This window comes from Trachymyrmex cornetzi, unplaced genomic scaffold (assembly GCF_001594075.2).
Source record: "Trachymyrmex cornetzi isolate Tcor2-1 unplaced genomic scaffold, Tcor1.1 scaffold266, whole genome shotgun sequence".
NCBI lineage: Eukaryota > Metazoa > Arthropoda > Insecta > Hymenoptera > Formicidae > Trachymyrmex > Trachymyrmex cornetzi.
This window is the reverse complement of record NW_017297334.1, coordinates 649,575-671,657: the sequence shown is the minus strand read 5'-3', so window position 1 is coordinate 671,657 and position 22,083 is coordinate 649,575.

The window sequence follows — 22,083 nt, the reverse complement described above, 5'->3', positions numbered from 1 at the left end:
AGCAACGTCGACGCATTAACGTCGTTCCACTAAGCACTGGTTTCTCGCAAGAGTCAATGACATTTGTTGCATTACTCTGCACGAAGGCGGAGACATTATGCTGCTGTCGAGACTGGATGGTAGCCAACGATTAAAAGAGTATCTACCAATATGTATATCCGATTTTTCTATTTTAACATGTATATATAGCGTGCTTGTAGTTGCATTTACAATATGCATTGAAAATCACGCTGAGAAGAATACCGATAATATTTTATTAACTATTAAATATTACGGGATTTTAGTTGATTAAGCTCTCGGGATTTTACTCTTTCGCCGATTTTAAGAAGATTAAAGTATAAAATAGTTTTAAATTCAGATTTAGCAAGTTGTTGTTAAAAATTTAAAAATCATAAAATTACAAGAAAGTTGGAACAAAAAGTAAGATTAGATTTTTTTTTATAACATGAGTTCAAATACTATCAAAGAACATATAACATATTGTGATAAAATGCATGACTTTATTGTAACATTTAATACATATATGCAATGTAACGTATTTGAATGGTATTATGATTGAATTCGCGAAGTGACGGTCCGCTAAATGAGAGATCATGAATTTAACGACGTATCAGGAGATTGGGGGAGTGATGTAAGCAAAGAACAGAGGGAAGTGAGATCCCTCGATATGGAGACTTGTGCTACACCACGAAAACCATTCTCTCCAAGATCCTGACATCGGAACGGTTCGGAGCATCAATTTTCCTCGGCTCTATCGTGCGACTACGTTCGACGACCGTGCACAGCGTTTCCGGCTGTACCAACATCCGCCAGTTCCTGTAGGACGCCATGTACAACGGCGGGAAAGGGATTGGGGAAGTTCTGTGCTTGGGCACTTTGAATACACTTTGCCTGAAACGACGTAGCCCCGTAGACAGATCGAATTCCTGTTCCCTCTCGTCTCTTTTCCTTTGTTACTCTTCCTTCGCGGATCCTAAAGTATGTGTCGTTTTATCGTTTTTTCGATGCATGTCTTTTATTGCCCGTTCATCGAACATATCGGTATAAAAATACGATGGTACTAAACGAAATGGGGAAATTTTTAAGGGAGACCACAGAAAATAAAGTTTCATCTCGCCATAAGAATAGATAAATTTACAAAAAATAAAAAGGATTCTTTTATAAGGGTCAAGACATTGTTTATGTGCAGAAGAGAGTTGAACGTTTTTGTTAATCTTTCCCGCCGGAATTCAATTAAACGCTTTTATATCGAGTTCCAGAAATGGTTACGGATTGTGTGTAGAACAGGTTTGTGTAATATACAGTACAATATACTGAAATAACTGCGATACGTTCTACCTAGACGCAATATACACTCTGTGTTTAGTGGTTGTAACAAAACGTTAAACCAAACGCTGCCTGCCCACATAGCTATTAACATGGCTCTATCGTTATGAATTTAACATTATTTGCCGCAGTGCGCTTAATACTACCACGTTAACATTATGTTTATCGCATAAGTTTGCGTATAAACCTTCTTGTTAAACTCTGACTTTGTCAAAAATTCCATTTGTATCATTGAGCAAGAATATTAGAGGTTGGTTCACATACTTGCTGGTGCTGCGAAAAAAATTTGTTACTGCAATATAGAAATACGTTGGAGTTTTTTCGTTTGCGGTTTAATTCTCTGCATTCGCAGAGCCTGACTAACTGAAGTATTTTAAGTAAATCCTCTCAGTTTTACCTCAATGTGGTTCTAAATACAGCAAAATGACATCCACAATTAGCGTACTGGTTTGACTCAAATAATCCATACAAGTTATCTTCTATGCGTTCATGCTTTATATACAGCGTAAATAACACTTTCTCGGACTGTGTCTACACTTGGAAAATTCTGCGTCCGTATACGAATCATTGTAGTAGTTTCGAGTAGTCTCGTCACTCGATCGATATCTTGTCGTCTTATCCAGTGATGCGAAAGTGCGCATCTTCAATTCGACCTGAAAGACTTTCGCGCTTCAGAGATATAGGCGGTACGTCTGTAATACGGCGATACACTCATTGTCGAGACTGCATAAGAACGCATCGCACTCGTGACGAATACGGGATAGCTGTTTGAAGAGTCGCGACACTATGCTTGTAATGCGATGTAATTGCAACTGCTCGAAAGCCCAGGAACAATCGAAGATTTCCTTTGCGACGAGCATCAGAGATCTCTTGCTGTATAAAAGGATGAAAAGACTGTAGAGTATGTCGCTATATATATATATATATATATATATATATATATATATACATACATATATATAGTCTGAATTTTTTAATTAAATTGGACTAGCACGAGAATGTATATAACAAAATATGTTCACCTAATATTGTAACTGTCTTATAAAAATAATATTTTTTGGATAAATAAGATTGACGTTTAACATTCTAAGTAAATGAAATCGTTTTTATACTTCAAAAGTGTACACTAAAAAAAAAATATGATTTTCGAGTTATTGTTATATCATGAATGAGTTAAGTGAGGATTATTCTATCAATCATCAAAGATAAACTATCTTAACTTCATTGTCCACGAAAAGCATTTATGTCGTTTCAAAGAGATTGTAATACCTTCTGCAAGAGTGACACAGTTGTGTTGATTTTGTAAATAAAAAAGAAAGTTTTTGTACAGAGAACTTTTTTTAGTTAGAACAGTTTTAGATCGAAATTTGAGGAAACAATTTTTTTATTTTGAATTTAGCTAATCTAGTTGAATATAAACTGTTGATGATATTTTAAATTGTATCATTTTGATGAATTATTCATAGATATCAAAATTATCATACCTTAAAAAGGATAGTTTTTTTAAGGATTGTCAAAGGAAAATGGCAATCATGTTTCTAAGAGTATGATCTTTTTGTCGATATTATTTGATTGATCAATAATTTTCTATTAAGTTAGAGAAACTTAATTTTTTAAGTTTTGTCACTTTTGAAGTAAGGAAACTATATAAAGATATCGCATGTCTAAAATTTACTAATATAATCTGATTAATTTATAATGTACACATATTTAAAATAAATATGTATAACATTGCTTTTTATCTAAAATTTTCAAATTATTAAGCCAATATAGAGAATTTTTATGTAATAATAACGTAATTGCGATACAAATTTATTTTGTGCGGATACGTCAGGAAATAACAGTTTCAATTCTTGTTGTAAAAATGCTTCATCTTTAGATATAACATACTTCTTACACCGGCTGATATATTTCATAGTCATATGCAACAGGCCGTTTTTCGATGTTACCTCAGTGTGGTTGCATTGTAAAGGAATTCTAGAGGTGAGCCCTGGTTTCTGCAGAATAGCTAAATCGCATGTTGCATACGTAACGTAAGACATATCGCCTTCCAGAAGTACGTAACACATTTTCTGGAAAAACGTAGGTGATAGTTATAGAAGAGAAAAAATATGTTGATTACATCGGTACGCTTTTCAACAAGCGTTTCCAGAGTCAAATAAATACATAGCAATTGCTTGTAATTACAGAAACAAGAATTTCACACAAATCCAATACTCATCGAAAATATGTGAGTAGACATTTTTTTCGGACTTTTAACTCTCCTAGTTTGTTCAAATATATTACACGATTATACGTTTGGATCAATACGATTAAAAAGCTTTAAAAAATAAAAAATTTTTACAGAAAAAGAGATCTTATATTAACTCTCAACAGTATTGAACCTTTTGGATCCAAGTGAACATTTTATTATACGCGCTTGTCTGTAAAACTCTTGCTTATATTTTTAGACATTACTTTTAATATACCCCTATCAAAACCTTTCTTCATTTACAGATTTGGATTTTGTACTATTCAGTTTTTTTATTTTAAAAAAATTTGTGAAATTTGTAAAAAATGAAAAGAAAAAACTTTAGGGTCAAAATATATGTAAATTAGGATATTTTTTGTTATAGTTGAAGATATAACCAATAAAGCAATCAAAATTATCAAATACCATAGAAAAAAGTTTTTAAATAAAATATTAAAAAATAATTTTAATAAAATAGCATTAAATTGAATTAAATTACATTTTGGATAAAATAGATCCAAATAGGCCAGCAAGGTTAAGCTATACATTAATGCATACCATAAACAATTCCTCTAATAACTATATGTATATACACATATAATAAATCGATAAAAAATACAGTAATTATACTTTAATGTTAAAAGAAAATTCGGTTACAAATTCGTCAAGGAATATAGCTAAAGTCGCGAAGTTTGTTGCGAACTTTATGAAACATCCAATATATTGCATAAACAACCGTAGCAGCTGATACGTTCCCTGGTATCTCAGCTATTCACGTGTGACGACACTAGTGAATGCTGATGCTCAAAAGTTATAAGAGCAAGGGAAGCTTCTTCAGCGGCTTGGATGAGGGAGGATAAACGCCGTATACAAAACGTACGAGACGTTCTTAACTTGAAACTGCCTCCGACACCCCAAGGCATGAGACGAGCTCGCTTACAATTCAAGGCATACACCCGTACGGTACGGGCGGTAAAGGGAAACCTACGGTCCACGGTAGATTCCCACGCGGTAAACGAATTAGAGGTTGATTTCTCTGGTAGGTAGCCACCTATCCACTCTTCTCGAGTACAACGACCATCCTCTAGTATGCCGTATCATCCTTCCGGTTATCTATCGTACTTCTCGCCACGAATCGAGGTAAAGGGTTAGATATACCGTCGGGCAACGAGCCTGGCGTGAGTGCCATGGCACGAGAGATAAAACCAATCACATGACACTATACACACAGAAATTTATTGCCGCAGATTATCTGGCGAGAGTCCAAACACAAACACATTTCTTCCTTCGACCACTCGTGAGACGGGTCGTTTGAGAGGGTAAGAGGAGATATGAGCGAAGAGAGCCATTGGGTGAGGGTGAGAGAGAGAGAGGGGGGGGGAGAGAGAGAGAGTTTAATATAGGAAGAAATAAGATAGAAACACGACTCGTAAGTTGGATGGGGAAGATACAGTGAGCGAGAGAGCGGAAAGCTCCGACGATGGGCGCGGGTCGTCGAGCTTTCTGCTTGTTTCTTACCCCTGTACTTGCCCCCGCCCACACGTTCGAGGTTCTCCCTCTTTGAACCTCGCGGAAACGAGGGGATTTCCCCGGCAAAGACGTGCATCGCTTTTTATTGTCGGATAGACTGTTTGAACAACAGCCAACGTGGCAATCCGAGCCCTGCTATGCGTATAGCGCTGTTTGCGCCTTCTCTTCTTGTCCCCTTTTCCTACTTTTCCTTCATTTCCTCTCTACATTACAACGCTCGCGTCTTTAACTACGCAATCCGATCTATCTTGCTCCTTTTGCTGCTTCGTACGCGCAATTTATATATACGCTAGAGAAAATAGACCACAACTTATTGGACTAAAATAATGCGAGAGCTAACTGCTGGCTGACGGATGTACGAGGTAATCCTGTAAGTAACGTACGGTTAGCCGCTAAAACATGTTTAGTTGTAAAGTTTAATCCAAATTTATGTACATTACTTTATGCAAGTACAACATATTACAAACACATATGACTTATTAATGGATTTAGTACGTCAATAATTTCTTATTTGATTAATTCTTTATAAAAGTTTATGCCAAAAAATTATATTTGGGAAATTAATCAATTAAAGAAAAAGAATGAAAAAGCTTGACCTGCGTGAAATTATATCCACTTTATCTACTTATAATAATTAATTTAAAATGTTTATAAAAACTGAATACTACACTCAGAAAAAAGTTTTGTTGATATATGACCAACAAAAAGTTTTTCGTTGTCCTAACCAAAATTTAGTTACGCTAACAAAATTTTTTGTTAGAATAACATAAAAGTTTTTGTTAGTCACATATTCTAACAAAAACTTTGTTGTCCTAACCAAAAATTTGGTTAGAATAACCAAATTTTGGTTAGGACAACGAAAAACTTTTTGTTGGTCATATATCAACAAAACTTTTTTCTCAGTGTACACTGAGAGAAACGATTTTGTTATAGGAACAAATCAAGGGAAAGGAAATGTGATATTTGTTAAAAAACGATCGATTTGTTACGATTTCAAATTAATTCGTCAATGTAACAAATAATCAATAGTATCTCTAGCAAATAAGAGGCTCATGTATATATGTAAGTCGTAGATGGTTGCAGGGTCTCAAATCGTAAGAAATTGACTGATTCTAGTCAAGTATTCTCCCTATATTTGACTGTGCTCGGTCGGTTTCCTATAACGACTTAAGACTCCACGATCATCTACGAATTCTATGTGAACGAGCTAAAGTCTATCCAAAAGATAGGTTAGATTCTATATAGTTTGTTTCTGTTACTAATAATTAGTTGATATAGCAGACTAGCAGCAATCACATAATTTGTTGTCACATATTTACCGATCACCGGTTAAAGATACTGGTGGCTTGCTAAATTAACAAAATCCTTTCTCTCAGTGTATTTGTGGAATAATCTATTAAATAGATATCACGATAGCGATTTTATAATATACTAAAGAAGTGCTCGTTCACAAACGAGGAAACGAAAAGTCCGGAAGAATAAGACATAGTATAATACGTATGCGCATTTGCCAAGAATATTCCGATATCCAAGAGCTGATATCTGCTTCTGTATCCTGGCCAATAATCTATCTTCAAAAGTAACTTAACGGGAAATCGACGTCCAACGCGGAGTCGAAGCCGAACAGAAGCAGGCTACGCAATGGATCGGAGTATTTCCAGCGGCAGGAACAACATTTTCCACAGGGATGGGGCAAAGTGAAGAAGTTTTCCTATCGTTCGCGTCCGATATTTGCATAGCAAGATCAATACCAAGTATTGCTAGATCGAGGGCATCAGAGAAATGGTTACTACTGCGTATCTCACACGAAATAATACCTATTATAGATTTAATTTATCATATTTAAGACTGATACAGTTTTTTATCACATAAGATAATGCGATGGTAACGAAATAATATAATTCATAAAAATGAGATCTGATTATTATATTACTATATACTAATTACATATTTTTTCTATATTATATTTCCGTAAATAACTATAATCTATAGACGACTTTAAGTATAGCTAAAACATTAGTTTAAATGTTTTTCTAATAAGAAGTGTAGAAAGTTGTTTCTATCATTTACATTAAATCTAAGATTATAATCCTGTGACAGGAGAATTTAATTAGATTCCTATTATTAATCGAAAATGTTTTACAGTACGTAACTTTGAAATACTTAAACGATCTTAAAAATATATTATCTAACGTCGTACAGAAAATACGGCTGACTAGTCTTCTCAGCGTTCCCGAATGTCATTCAGAACATAGTTGAGAAAATGGCGACTTTTGTCTTCTTCGAGGTAACCCATTCATAGTCGTAGAAGTGGACGATGAAGCAATCGTTTCAAATCGGTCGTTAGTAAGAAAGTCGTTCGCAGGATCTTTCGGCTCTAAAAGAAGAGCAAGATATCTCGAGAAAGTTTCTACCTATAATCATCGTGCGGTCTTTAATCTAAAATGGCGTGAAATCTGAATCTTTCCATTCTATCTATTCATTCCTTTAATCCGAAATTACAGATTTCAGAAAAAAATCAATTTAAAGGTATTAGTAGTTATATTACATTATATATAACTGATTTTATTAAAAATGTTACCAATTAATTTCAGAACGCATTTTAAATACTCGAATAAACTTAATTATTATTAATTTCTCAATTTTAGCCGCGATATAGCTTAAGTACGCAATTATTGATAAAGTATTGTGCTTTGAAACAACGTGATATCACGTAAAACAGTACAACAACCAATTATACGCTAATAATTAGTGGACTGTGTACGCAATAATACAAGTCCACGGTAAAGTTTCTTGTGCATAGTGCGTATGTCGTATAAACATACTTAATAACATAACCGCGTTAATTAACGGCAATGATTTGTCTTTCCGCTAATGTTTCCTAATATCTAATAATGAACTGATAAACATGGACCACAATACCTTTGTTTGCTGTTACTAAACAGTTCGCTCATTTTAGTTGATTCAGTATCCCGTTCAGTATCCCGTTGCTTCTCGCAAATCAAGCTTATTCAGCATTGGTACGGCCTTTAATTTGCGCAACAATGCTTTTCACGCGTTATGCGTTGCGCGGTCAGATTCGAACTCTGTTAAACGTTCCATTTATGCGATAAGGTACCATTAAATATTATCGTAACATTAGGATTACGGGTAAACTTCGGGTGTATCTGCCGTATTAGAGGGAGTGGGAAAAGTTCATCGAGATGTCAAACAGTTTCTACTCGCGAATACTGACAGCCCGTGAAACTTTGGGATGTGCCCCGTCGTTTATGAGTACGATACTTCTTGGCATTCCTGCCAAAGCTGTTTCGCATATTTTATTAAGAAATTCTCGACCTTGAATGGTTAACATAGATTATAGTAATGGAGGTTTTTTTTCTAATTTTCCTAATTCACCGCGCCCAACTTCCAGCTTTTCTTTACGCTTCTCAAGCGCTTCGTACTCCGGAAGGTGCCAAAGATACCGAATCGATCACGATATCCTACTCGCAACGACGGAACGGACCGTGTAAATTTCCACCTCTACATCGTCGACGTTTCTCATTAATCGCTGATCGATCTCCTTGCTGGGTGATTAACGTCTCGTACGGCGATAGGCGAAAGAGTAACGGCAGCGGTGTCAAGGGGAGATCGAGACCGGAAGAAGAGAACAATCAAATGGAGAGAGGAGGAAAGAGGAGAGAGACCGGTCAGCAGACAGCTGGACTGACGGATCCCTAAAAGTAAAGGACGGCGGGCATGAGGTCGAGTGTTCTCCAAAAAGCATGACGGTACGCTCGAAATAGACACGAGATACTATAGATGATACGATTGCAAGCGAGATCGTAACGGCTGTTAATTCATCGTACGCCGTACGGTAACAGCTATTCGTCTTCTATACGTCACATAAGTATGCCCTGGCACTCGTTGAGGTATTGGAGCGTAAGGAGACACAAGGCATAATTTCCTCTCGCCCCACTGTCGTCACTATGAAGCACATAATGAATACGCGCACCATGGTTGCATAGCTGTGTCACGTGTCACGAGGGAAACTTTGAGCCCTTGTCATCATGAAACAGCAGTCGCACACATTACACGGTGTCGTTACACAGAATTTGAACAACGATGACGATAACTGAACGGCAAGGAAAGAACACGGCTAGAAAAAGAAGCCAGAAAGTTTATTACGTGATAATACCGCTTTCAGCAACAAAAAACATAATCTGATACACGACACATTATCATTCAAGATGCAAAATTCGATAACTTATTTAATACTGTAATCTCTTTGCGAAAGTTCTATTAAGATATCCTAGTTTATCTTTCCCTTGTAAAAGTAGCTTATAATGCGCATGGAATCTAATCTTTTCGTCTTCTTGTAAAAGTTTATATATATACATATATATATTTTTAATTATACCTATAAATGATAACGTAACAAATTTTATTGATAATAATTTTAATATGTTAGCCTATGCAATGCCATAAAAAGATGTTTGTAACTATTTTCTATTTATTGTATGTAAGTTAGACGAACATGCAATGAAATGGTAATCGTTATACTTGGTTGCATTCTTGGTCGTATTCTGTCATTAAAAAGTAAAAAAATTTACTGTTAAGAAGATAAATTTTCTTCCGAGAAAGCTCGAGTAATAGCTTAAATTTCGCGCTACGCTGTTACTTATCGAGAAGCACGACATTCCTTTCTCAAGAAATATAGTACGTTTCTCCGAGATCTTTTCTTATTATATACCACTAACCAAATACAACTCAACATCGATGCGCGTAATTACAAGTCCTTCGATTTTCAAAACCTAACTATAGATATCCAATAAAAAGCTGCGTTCAAACATAATTTTCTGATTCTATAATGTTAAAGATTAAAAGTATGATGTAAACGATATATCTAGAGTCTTGAGTTATGTCATGTGACACTCGATTAAAAAAAAGATAAAATTCTGGTGACAAGTTAATAACGTTCCCATGAAGATCCGACAAGTTCCGTAAACTTCGAACGATGATCTCTAAGAAGCTGAAAACCTGGAAGAGTTGACATCTTCGACATTAATACTTTGTATGTAGGACAATCTAAGCCAGAGAATGGCTCTGATTAAACAATAAATCTAATAAAAAATGTATATATGATAGTTTTTTTAGTATATTTTACATTTTTAATTATACAAGATCAAAAGCGAACGAGAAATGAAAAAATAAAGAGTCGAGATAAAGTTGCGGTAGTATCTTATTGTAAATCATTATTCCTCTTATGAAGAATAATGAATCAAAGGTACCGTTGTAAATTAATATCTCTCATATTATTTTTAGAATAAAAAAATTAATTATGATAATAGAAATTCTAGTTTTCTCAAGTACTTAATAAAAGAGCTTGTATTATGGAATTGCTCTGATTCTGAATTCTCTTTAAATAGCTATCGCAATCCCAATTGTAAGAGATATAGAAGGAAATGCTGTGCGCATCGTAACAGTATAATATTGCATCTAGATAAGATAACAGTCTTCGCTCGTTAACGTTAAAATCTTACATTTCGTTTCTGCTGAATATACTCGAAATTCGTATTACAGAAAAGCTCGATTCACCACGTACAATGTTTATGCGTTCTCTTTCGCGCTAAGAACAATGGCTCCGAGAGCAACCGACCAAAGCGAGTTTCCGTTTCCGAGGTTACCAAAGATTCATCCTTCTAGTCGTGCATTTGTATGTACGCGTTGATGCGTGTTGATATGTAACTCATAGGAAGGAAGTCATATATAGATAATAAAAGTCATTTGTAGATAATACATAGGAAGTCATTTATAGATTAAAAGTTTATCAAATATTACTGCATATGGAATCAAATTTTGGTTATGTAAAAAATTATTAACTCTCATTAAGATTTTTATATTTTAAAGACGAAGAATCAATTTTTATGACAAAGTAAGTTTTATTGACGATATAAAATAATTTACTTAATTACAATTACCAAAGTCATAATTTTATACACAAACTCGAATTTTTTATAAAAACTTAAACATTGAACTTTGAAATAGAAAGTTACATGTCGTACAATTTCCTGCTTTTAATAATTTAAACTTTTATATCTCTTACAAAGGATTGAACATTCTAGGAATCTTGAAAAGAATTATTGAATTCAAAGTATTGCGAATCGATTCATCTCATCTATTTCAATCTTTTTTAACGCGATATGCGCAAAGGGAATGTCTCTGCTCTTTGTAGGCTTTTAAAAGCGGTACAAGTATCGGTGCATGAAAACGCACTAGAACTGCAGAGACAGAATCGGTGTCGGCGGTTGCGGCCGTGTCGGCAATCTGGACGTGCGCAAAACAGCGCTTGCAGCTGACGTTTTACACTTTGCGGTGGCTGATGGTAGCCAGATAGGTTCCTCGAATTGTCCTCCTTCCCGTGCAATCACATCCTTGTCGCTTCAACCTTGCAAAGTTCGCACAACTCGTCCTGAGAACTAACCTCCTGAGAATTTTTATAAAAATTCAGACCCATCGAGAAAACATAACCGCCTTTCCCACCTTCCGACCTCCACTCAAAAGTATTCTACAATTGGAAACCGATATGTTCTCGTTTGATGCTTTACGTACTCTTTTTTTTTCCAAATGAAAGACATTTTAATGTGCGTGTTGAATGGAAAGATGATTAAAAATCTCTCTTTATTAGAATACCTAATTATTTTTATGTGGATAACTGAGTTGGTCTTTATCATTAGAATAAAAATATTTCTCTTGAAGACAATTCAGTACTATTCGCTGTATAGACTTTATAGTTTATGTATTATTCACAATTATTGATTTTTCGAGAAACGAAGTTATTAAAACAGACTGCACATAATATATTTTTTCGTACATTAAGCTTTGCTAGTTTTGCGTTTTCTCACATCGATTTATGCATTGTACTTTCGGAAGTGTGTAACGCGTAGATAATAGGTACATACTAAAATGAGATTAAATCACAATAAAAATCAATAAAACGTGCGGTTTTTATTTATTATTGATATTATATAATCTCGATTACAAGGTAATTTTGAAAACAATGTCCAAGGCAGAAATGGTGTTCCATGGTGTACGAGGAACACGAGCCGATTGGCGATTGGACGGGCAACCGCGTGGAAATTAATTAGCGAGCCAATTTAACTTTAACGACCGTTCGATTCCATAGAGTTTCCGGCGAGGTGTGTACATTGATAATAATTTCCCCGAATGCGTACCACTACTTTAACCATTGGAAAAGTTTTCCAAGTTAATTTTCTGATCGCGTTTGTTGATTTCGCCGCGAAACAAGCTCATACAAAAGATATTTTTCATAATTCTCTCTATAACATTCGTTTCGTATAATTCTATCAAGAATATTTTATAAGCATAGATACTTTGGAAATAACGAATAGCCATCAGTATAATTATAAACATGTGTTCGCGGTAAAGAAATGATACTCCTCGTATCTTTAATATATTATAATTGTAACTACTAAAGGAAAATGTTACCGTATAAATAGTTATCGCACATTCGTATGCATGCATAGGTGCACGTATCAAACGTAACTCCTTCAAAGCACTACGATCTTTTGCAACAAGATTTTATTTTCGTAAGAGGATCCGAAACTTTCGATTACAGCTCGGACGTATCTATGTGTCGTGACCCTTCGTTCAATCGATCGCCTTGAAATTTTTATGAAGTAACAAATCCGCTACTGCATGCGCAATTCAAAAGTTTTAAAATCGTACCGTCGCGAATAATTTTGGAATAATTGATATTTCAAAATATAGATCTAAATATAGGAGCGCCTCATAAAATTTATTAATGATTGGAATATTTATAAAAATTTAATTACGCTTTGGTTACTCACGACAGTTAACATCTGTATTTTTGTTACATATAAATTCTTTCACTAGACTTATTATAAGCTAATGATAATTAGTAATTTCTACGATATTATTTACAATAAATCTAGTAAAGTTTAAATATATGCGATATATCTGTATATAATATATGTATATGCTATACTGTTTTTACGTAATCACATATACGTATTATCTTTATAAACGGATTCAAGCTCGTAATGAAAAATATTTCATAATAACTTGCCATAATTCTATACAGATATTATATTGTTAGAATGCCTTAAGAATGAAATTGGACACGGAGATAATCCGTGAAACGCATAATTTCTGTATAAAAAGTACCCGTGGAAGCCTCAAGAGTATTGCCGTAATTCTGATGGTTTATGAAAATTTATTAGATATACTATTGGTGTTTGTATGGATACGTTGTAAATTGTAATATGCATTTAGTAAAATGCTATCTATAAGTAATTTAAGCTCACACACACCCACACACACACACAAATCCAATATTAAAGATAATTTTTATTGATATATATACACGGAGAGAATTTTCTTTTAAAATTTATCCTGAAAATTGGTGATTGTGGTACAATACAATATTTTAAAGATTTTTACCATGTACTTCAGTAAAATTGATCAAACTTATTTTATACTTTATTGTAGTTTTATTAATGAATGAGAGAGATTTATATTAAAATTCTTCGAAATACAATATTGTCCCACGATTGTCATATTTTCAGGATAAATTCTAAGAAAAAATTCTCGGTGTAGGGGTATGTAAATGTTAATATGTATCCATAGATCCCTTTGGTACCATTAGTTAAGAAAATAAACTATAGGTAACTTGTTATAAATAACATTTGTAAGCCTACAAGCCTGACTTAATACGGTATTAATAAATCGATCAAATATTTAATGTTGTATCACGCGTCGCTTGTAAGCTCAGCTTTGTTCGGAAATGAGCCATCGTCCATCGGGATTTCATCGGACATGCAACGAGACAGACCGATGAGAAAAAAAGGACGTCACACGTCGGCGCAAGTGCGCGTCCTGATACGTTCGCTTCAACTCGCCAAGTTAAATTTTCAACGATGTTCAGAAGCGCCCGAGCACCGAACATCACATAAGAGATCGTCCGCTCAGACACGCGTCTCTATTTGCATAACAGAGGCGCGTTGCATAATGGAAATTGCCCCGCGTTGTATAACATTGCGTGCTTGCATCGTGTGCACACGCTGGCCGCCGAGAAAGAGAAAGGAATTTCTCTCATTCGCGTGCTGGCGAATAATTAGCAGGCCTGCCCGTGACATGAAGTTTGAAGCTGTTGCTGACTGGATATGCACAGCTGCCTTACATTTTCCACATTCTTTAGGCAGATTGGGGTCACTAAATAAGAAATTACCTTGCACGAATGTCTTGCAGTCTACGAGTTTTCCGATTACATGAAAGTAAATCTTTCTGAACAATACAACGCGAATATTTCATTAATCTCTGCCTGTTTTGTTGCGATAAAGTGGTAACTATGAAAAGACCTTAATTACTACTCTCGTAATGCAGTACATGCATGTATACAAACGTATATAAAAACTCAAGTTGTACTTAAATATTATTATCATAAACATTATTACATTATTGATTTTAGAAGCAATTGTTTTTCGATATTAATTTTTCATTTAGAATTGTTTTTTGGTAGCAACTTTTTCCATTTTCTTAACTAACAAAATTCTTTTTTTTATTCTATCTGCAATATCTGAAACATTTTATATATTCATAGATATTTACATTATTATCAGACTTTTGCAACAAACAAGTTATTTTGGTATCCGTTAGACACAAGTTAGAACAAATTTAAATTTTATGAGAAGCATTAAAATATTTTTTAATTTAACTTTTTCTTAACCGTCTCTGTAGTTTGATATATATATATAAGTGTAGTATTTCCTATTGCTTCTTATCAACATGATGGTTTCTTACTTTCTCATTTATTTCTGTTTTTACCAGTAACCTCGGGTAATTACACGTTTATGTCGCTTCACGAAGCAGAATGTAGAAGATTGATTACAGGTGCAATGCGCCTGTTAATAGAAACATATAAGCTTCAATCGTTACCTTGTTTTGAAATCATTGATATATGAACATTCCAATTCTAAGTGTCAATTACATGCACAAGGAAACAGACATGATCGACAATGATACAGCATTTGGATAAGACGATTAGGGTTGCATGCGCTAGTAATTACGATTAACGATCGCTATATGGTGTTTGACACGCTAGAAACATTTAAATCGATAACGTTTAAATGCAATGCAATTTTAGAAGTATTTTAGTCAGTTATTCTTTTATCTATCTGAACGCAAACGCGCAGCATTTTAATAGATATCCTAATGGAAATTATGACATAAAATATCACGCTGCCATTTATATTTCCTTCCGTCCGGACACGGTTATCGGGAAATAATTGCATATCACGTAATCACTCTACGGTGTAGACTGCAAAACATTAAATTCGCGATTTATTTCACGTCCAATTTTGCTTCCATTTATTACGGCATTGCAAAATCATATATCACGCAAATATTGCTTTAAAGCAAACTATATTTTGTGCAATATACGCTCATCGCTTAAATAATAATGCACGGTAGTAATGCATCCTGTATTCAAACTGATATTATTCTAAAGAACTCAGTGATTAATAAATAGGTGTACATGTTTCTGTAGATTTGAATGTATCAGTATTTGCATATAATCAAGGTACTATTCACAAATATTATGTATAAAAGATATTTCACAGATACTACAGATAAAACTGGAAAGAATATTATTTAAGCAATAGAACGAGAGAAAGCTCTTATTAGAAAATAATTGTAAATAGATTAAAAGTAAGGAACAATTTGTTCTAATTTTGTATACCGCATCTTATCATATTTGATTTATTGTTTAGCATTTTATACATTGAATTGGCCTCGTTTCTATGCTGTATGCCTTGATAACCCTCCAACAACGTTACTCTATCTTGGCAATTCGTCGACCGCGTGTCACTGATTCTCTAGAGGGTTGTCCCAGGAGAAATCGAAGGCAATACTAAGAATCAGTTCTCTCTCTCTCTCTCTCTCTCTCTCTCTCTCTCTCTCTCTCTCTCTCTCTCCCCTCCCATCTCTCTCTTCCTCTCTCTCTTTTCTCTCTTTCTTTCTTCAAATCTTAATTTTTATTTTCCTGGCAGTCATTGGATAATGATATTAAATGACGATTGTTTTATGTCTGAAATTCTGGATGTACTGCTGATTAGAAAGAATACCAAGTAAAATATTCGCTTTATCTCATTTTCCAGACAACTTATTTCTTCGTCAAATCATACATGTATTATTTGTATTTCCATAATTACATATTAGAAATATATTTTGTACTTCCAGTAACTCGTATGTTATTAGCATTGTTGAAAGATATTAAATTTCAATTGTCGCAAAATATTTACATTAAAAAAGTTCCTTTTCATGATTCTCTTTCTTCTTAAAATTCTTATTTGATTCTCTTAATTGGAACATCAACTGTGATATTTTATTCACGCATACGTTGATAATGTATCTGCATTCTTAGATTATTTTTTGAACCAAAAACATTAATATAAATACAACTTAATGATTTATTATCAAATAATTACTGCTATAAAAATCTATAATACACTATAATAATGATATTATAATCTAATTATTATTTACTCTAATGATCAATCAGTAATTCTCCATGTTCTATAATTTTGTAGGAAAATATGAGAAATGTTAAAAGTAGGTAATAATACTAGTAATATGGGAATTAATTGTCAACAGAACTTGTAACATTTTAATATTATTAATAATTTATCGCCTCGTGACATTTAAGAGTGAAAACAATTCTAGATTTTTATTCATTTTGGCGAATAAAAGAATTAATGTAAACCAACATATGGTTCGTGCATCTTAAATCCACTGCTTCGTACCGTCTGGTACCTGTGTACAATACATATACAATATTGATCCAGGCTATTCATGATTTACTTGTTCTTTTCATCCGCATTGTTCTTGTTTCCATCTTTAAAAATGTAAAATGGCCAATAGTCATGCCCACCCAATCTTTTATTCGATAAATCATCGATTTACCTTTATTTCTACCATCTTTCCGTGTCATTTTATAGCGACTTCCATTATTGGCGCTCGGTTCCGCTAACAATACCAATTAGCACTTCCATAAATTCGAGGCTTTTTCCGTTTCCCTGCGGATAATACTTCTGTGTCACGCCACCATGTGCACTCCACAAATTCTCATTTAACCATGTACGTGGTTTTATCGTTATTTAAGTCTTTGTTTTATATGCTAGGAAATATACTAAAGCACCCGAATTTCTAATAATTCCATTTTTGTGACTGTTAATAAACATTAACGTTTAATTTACTTTTTGCATAGCAATTAACATGAATTTTTTGTATACATTTGGTAAATTTACTTTAAAATATTTTATCGTCAGTCCACATATCTTCAAATAATTTTTATCACATCACTAAGACGAAAATACGAAATCCTTTCAATTACATTAAATACGTAATTACGAAATTAATATATCTTAAATATAATGATATCCCGTTCCTGTTTATAATACACCACCAATTTTATGATATACGCAGCAATGTAAAGTTTAATCACGTTGTCCAAGGAAGAACAACCTGAGAGAAAAACTGCATACACTTGAATATCTCCTACAATATTGCGAAACTAGAACAACACAATAAAAAACATTAAAAAATACTGAAATGGTGGCATGACTTTATGAAGAAAGTTTCGCAAAATGGCATGTCGAGTTAAGTCAGATTTATGGTATAACCATAATGGATGGTATATACGAAGAGCTTGCATTTGGATCGCGGTTCTCTTATGCGTTTCACTGAGTGTACCCGGGTTTTTCTTTCGCACATCACAAGTTTAACACTTCAGTTTTCGCTGATGTTACGTAGAATTTAAAATATGTAGCGTAATTTGACGTTTGAGGTACTTTCTTTTGAAATTAAACGATCCTAACACTTTTACAATAAGAAGATTCAGACACGAAACATTTATGATAATTAATTTCTTAGTAAATGTATAGCTACGAAATTGCCTTTAAAGAAAAATACGATGAACACTTACCTTCGGATGAATGCACCAATGTAACGAAGATCCACACGGTCCACGGGACGAAAACAGCAGTGATTATTGTCATATTTATTAATCTCATGAATTTTTCTTTAATTGTCGTTCAATTTTCGTCACGTACACGCACTGGTACAAAACCTACGCGAGCCGGAGTCTAGATGCAGACTGACTTGTCCTACGGAGTCCAGCAGGAGCAACACGACACGCATGCGTCCTAGCTTCCACGTGCCTGTCTCTTTCGTATCTTTACTAGTCACAACGACAATTGTGATTTCCCGGACATCCTCATTCTCTCTCTCATTGTATAGAAGGGCTGAAAGTATCTTTGAAATGTGTTATGTGAATGTGTTATGTTACCTCGTTTATCGTCTCTCGTATATTATTCTCTCGCGATGTCAAGTTTAGAGATTATTCGTGGTCTTACACACAATACACTTAACATATGCGATTCATTTATCCATCACTGCTTCAAGTCTTTTACAATGCAAGAGGATTTGCGTTATACGTGTTCATATTATGAAATGCAGACTTTCACATGTAAACCGATGATAAAAATTGAATATAGCGGAAGAAACATCTCTGGCAAAGAAATATCTTCAATTGACAAAGCTTGCACGCATGAATCTTCCACATAGTTGCCTCTTTCGTATTTTTACTAGTCACAGAGAGACAATTGTAATTTGCCGGATATCTTCGTTCTGTCTCATTGAGCAGGAAATCCAAAGGTACCTTCAAACGGATCGCATGAGACATTATTTCTTATAGTCTCTCTTATGTCCTTTTTGTTCAAGATCGGTTTACGCTTTGTAAGAAGTCAGATAAGTAACACACAATTGAATTAAAAGCGGTATATAATAAACAAGAATATAAATTGAAAAAAAACCTTGTAGGTATTATAAATACATACAAGTATAATACATATAGTTTTTAGTTATTATATTTTATGCCACAATCTATTAAGTTTGAAAGAATAAAAAGTATTACTTATATAATATTATGTATGGAGAACTAAAATTTTATTTTAGATATAAGAGAGATGTTGCAATCTTGCGCATAATAATAGACTGATATTTATTGAATATATAATAAAAAGAAATTATTTGCTTGTTTTAGAATACCTACATTTATCTCTTTAAGTTTAATAGTTATATACACATATACTTTGCTATTAAAATATAATTCTATACAGTAAATGGAGAATATTAAGAACTATAAAATAAAAATATATATTTGATGATAGATACATCACTGAGTAAAATCATACTTCTTTCTGACACATCAAAGAGCTTCTTAGAAAGCCTAAGGGACCAAGAAAACTTTAAATACGTTTTCTTTAAACTTTTGCTTTTGCTTTTATATCTTTTTTCCAAACATTTCTGTATTTATATTTTAAAAATAAATATCTACGCTATATAAAAATATCTTATTTAATTAAAACTAAAATGTATTATTTAATAATTTTTCTACTATTATTTAGTTGTACATTTGTATTATGTCATTTTACTACTTTTTTTTATTTGATACCTGTCCATTTTTAACAAATAGAGCATAAATAAAAATTTTTCAAAATTAATTATTTATTTAGACTTCATAGAAATGAACTATCAAGTTGAATAATGGAACTTTCGGTTGTATCATGTATGAACGTATAATATCGTGCATATTAGCTGTGTTACAAAGAACAAAATAAAAAATCAAATTTCCACAACAAATTTCTTTTCAAAATCCCGCTGTTCTCACTCCACGCTTGACGGAAAAGATTGTATTAGGCACCACTCATTGTTCCCGAAATTAATGCTGGAAACCACAACTTTACCTTTATACAAACTGCGCTACAGCGCGTACACGCTTTGATAACGCTAGTTGCAGGGGAATAGGGAAACGGAATGGAAATAATTCTCCAGGCTGTTGAGGCAGCCTGGGATTAGTGTAAGCCGTTAGAGGTACGTCCTTGCCTTTCGAGCCTGCGTGCAGCAACGTTTCTTCTCTAAGAGTGTTGAAGATAAAGAAGGCAGAGGCGAGAGTGGGACGATAGGGATGAAGAAAGAGAAGACGGCAAGGGAAAAGGGAAGAGATAAAAGGAAGGATGCGAGAACGACGCCGGAAGTGAGCAAACATATTCCACCGAACGGGCGTCGTTAGCGCGAGATTCAGCATTCGACTTTTCACGTTTGATATGAATTTTTCTTCTTTACGTTTGCGGGGTGGCATTAGCGCGCATTTTTCGTTTAGCGGATGTCCGACTGTGAGTTGCGCACGACGGTAGCCAACGAGGCGGAGTCGCGTTCGAAACGGGTAAGTCAAACGAGAAAACTTCGCGGATTAAGCGCAATCAAGTACCGATAATTCCCTTGTGAATCGGGTCTCTTTCGTTCTTTCTTTTTCTCTCTCTTGCTCTCTATTACTCTCTCTCTCTCTCTATCCGGGTGTAGAATAGAAGGGGGACGGATGGGTTAGAGAGGACCTTCGCGTGTCCCAGCTCGAAGGAAAACCGAATTGTTCGAATTGGATACCGTGTTCGCGGCAATGCTATCTCTTACCCCGACGTCGACCCCTGCAAAAGCCCCCGCGGGCGTTATCTACCGAATTAATCGGGAAGTTTCTCGCCTTTAACTATATAACATTAATTTTAATATCAATTCGACGACTTGTGGTTTATTCTCTTGATGGTATTCGCGGTTCTCGAGTGCTCGCCGATGAATTAAGGCAGCACGACGTTCTCGCATAAGTTAGGGATTAGTTAAAAATTAGTTAAAAATTATTTCATCAATACCTAAAAATCTTTTATGATTACAAAAGTAAAAAGTAAAATTAATTTATAAAAACGAAAAATTGTATTAGTTTTTGTATTCGAATTATATATTAACGTAATTCTTTTTTCTTAGCATCTTTTAAGAAATATATAATCACATTATTAATTTTTAATAAAAAAAAGAACTTAAAATAAGTTTATGCTTCTTAAAGAATTTTTAATGAAAGTACGAGTTTCTAATTAAATTTTTAGGATGAAAGATAATTTTATGCAGCATTGTCTGAGTTACTAAAGAGTCTATTATATCAAACCTTTCACATAACTGGTATGATTATAACTTTCTTATTAGTTAAAATTATAATAAATGAGCTTTAAAGAAAATGCTATAATATTTGTATTTTTTGCTTATAGTTTCAAATAAGGAAATGGACCCCATATGGCCTGGTATCCAATATGCCTTACTCGCTATTTGTGGGTAATTACACGTTGAATTCAACAGATAGCACTAATAAATCGTGCAAGCTGTCCGTCGGACTCGATTGCATCAGTTTATTGCTTAATTTGTTCATTCTGTTATTGTCAGTAAAACAAAATGTAGAACTATCGTGGTCGTGATATAACATTTCGTAGCTAAGTAATTGCTTTTTATAACTACCAAGAAATGATTATTAATTTCCGTATAGTTTATTTTATTTTAGATCGTATTTTTATATACTTTATAGTTTACAACACAGTATTTATTTTATATTTTCATCATAACGTTTTGTTTATACCTAAAAAGAGGAAACTCTTTATAAGGTAGAAGTAATAGCCAACCTAGGCATACGGAGTGTACACACATCGATTTTAACATTTTTTTTGTTCCAGACCATGTCAACATGTTAATAAACTTATGAAAGTAACATTGGATCATTTTGTTTTCCATTCTTTTTTATGAAAAAAGGGATATGTATATATATATATATAGGGTAAAAGCAGGGATTATGGAATAGCTTTTTTTAAATTAACATTGCTCCGATATAAATGCATATGAAGACTTCAAATTTACACAGAACTCTTGAGGAATATGTTAGCTACAACATCCAATAAATGAAAGTCGCCAAAATTTAAGTCCAACGTCAATATTAACAAAAAAGTCAAAAGTGAGAAAATGGGGGGGTCTAAAAAATGGGATGTAATATAGAATACCGATAAAATTTTGATCATAGTAATAAATAACACAATAAATGAAGTCCA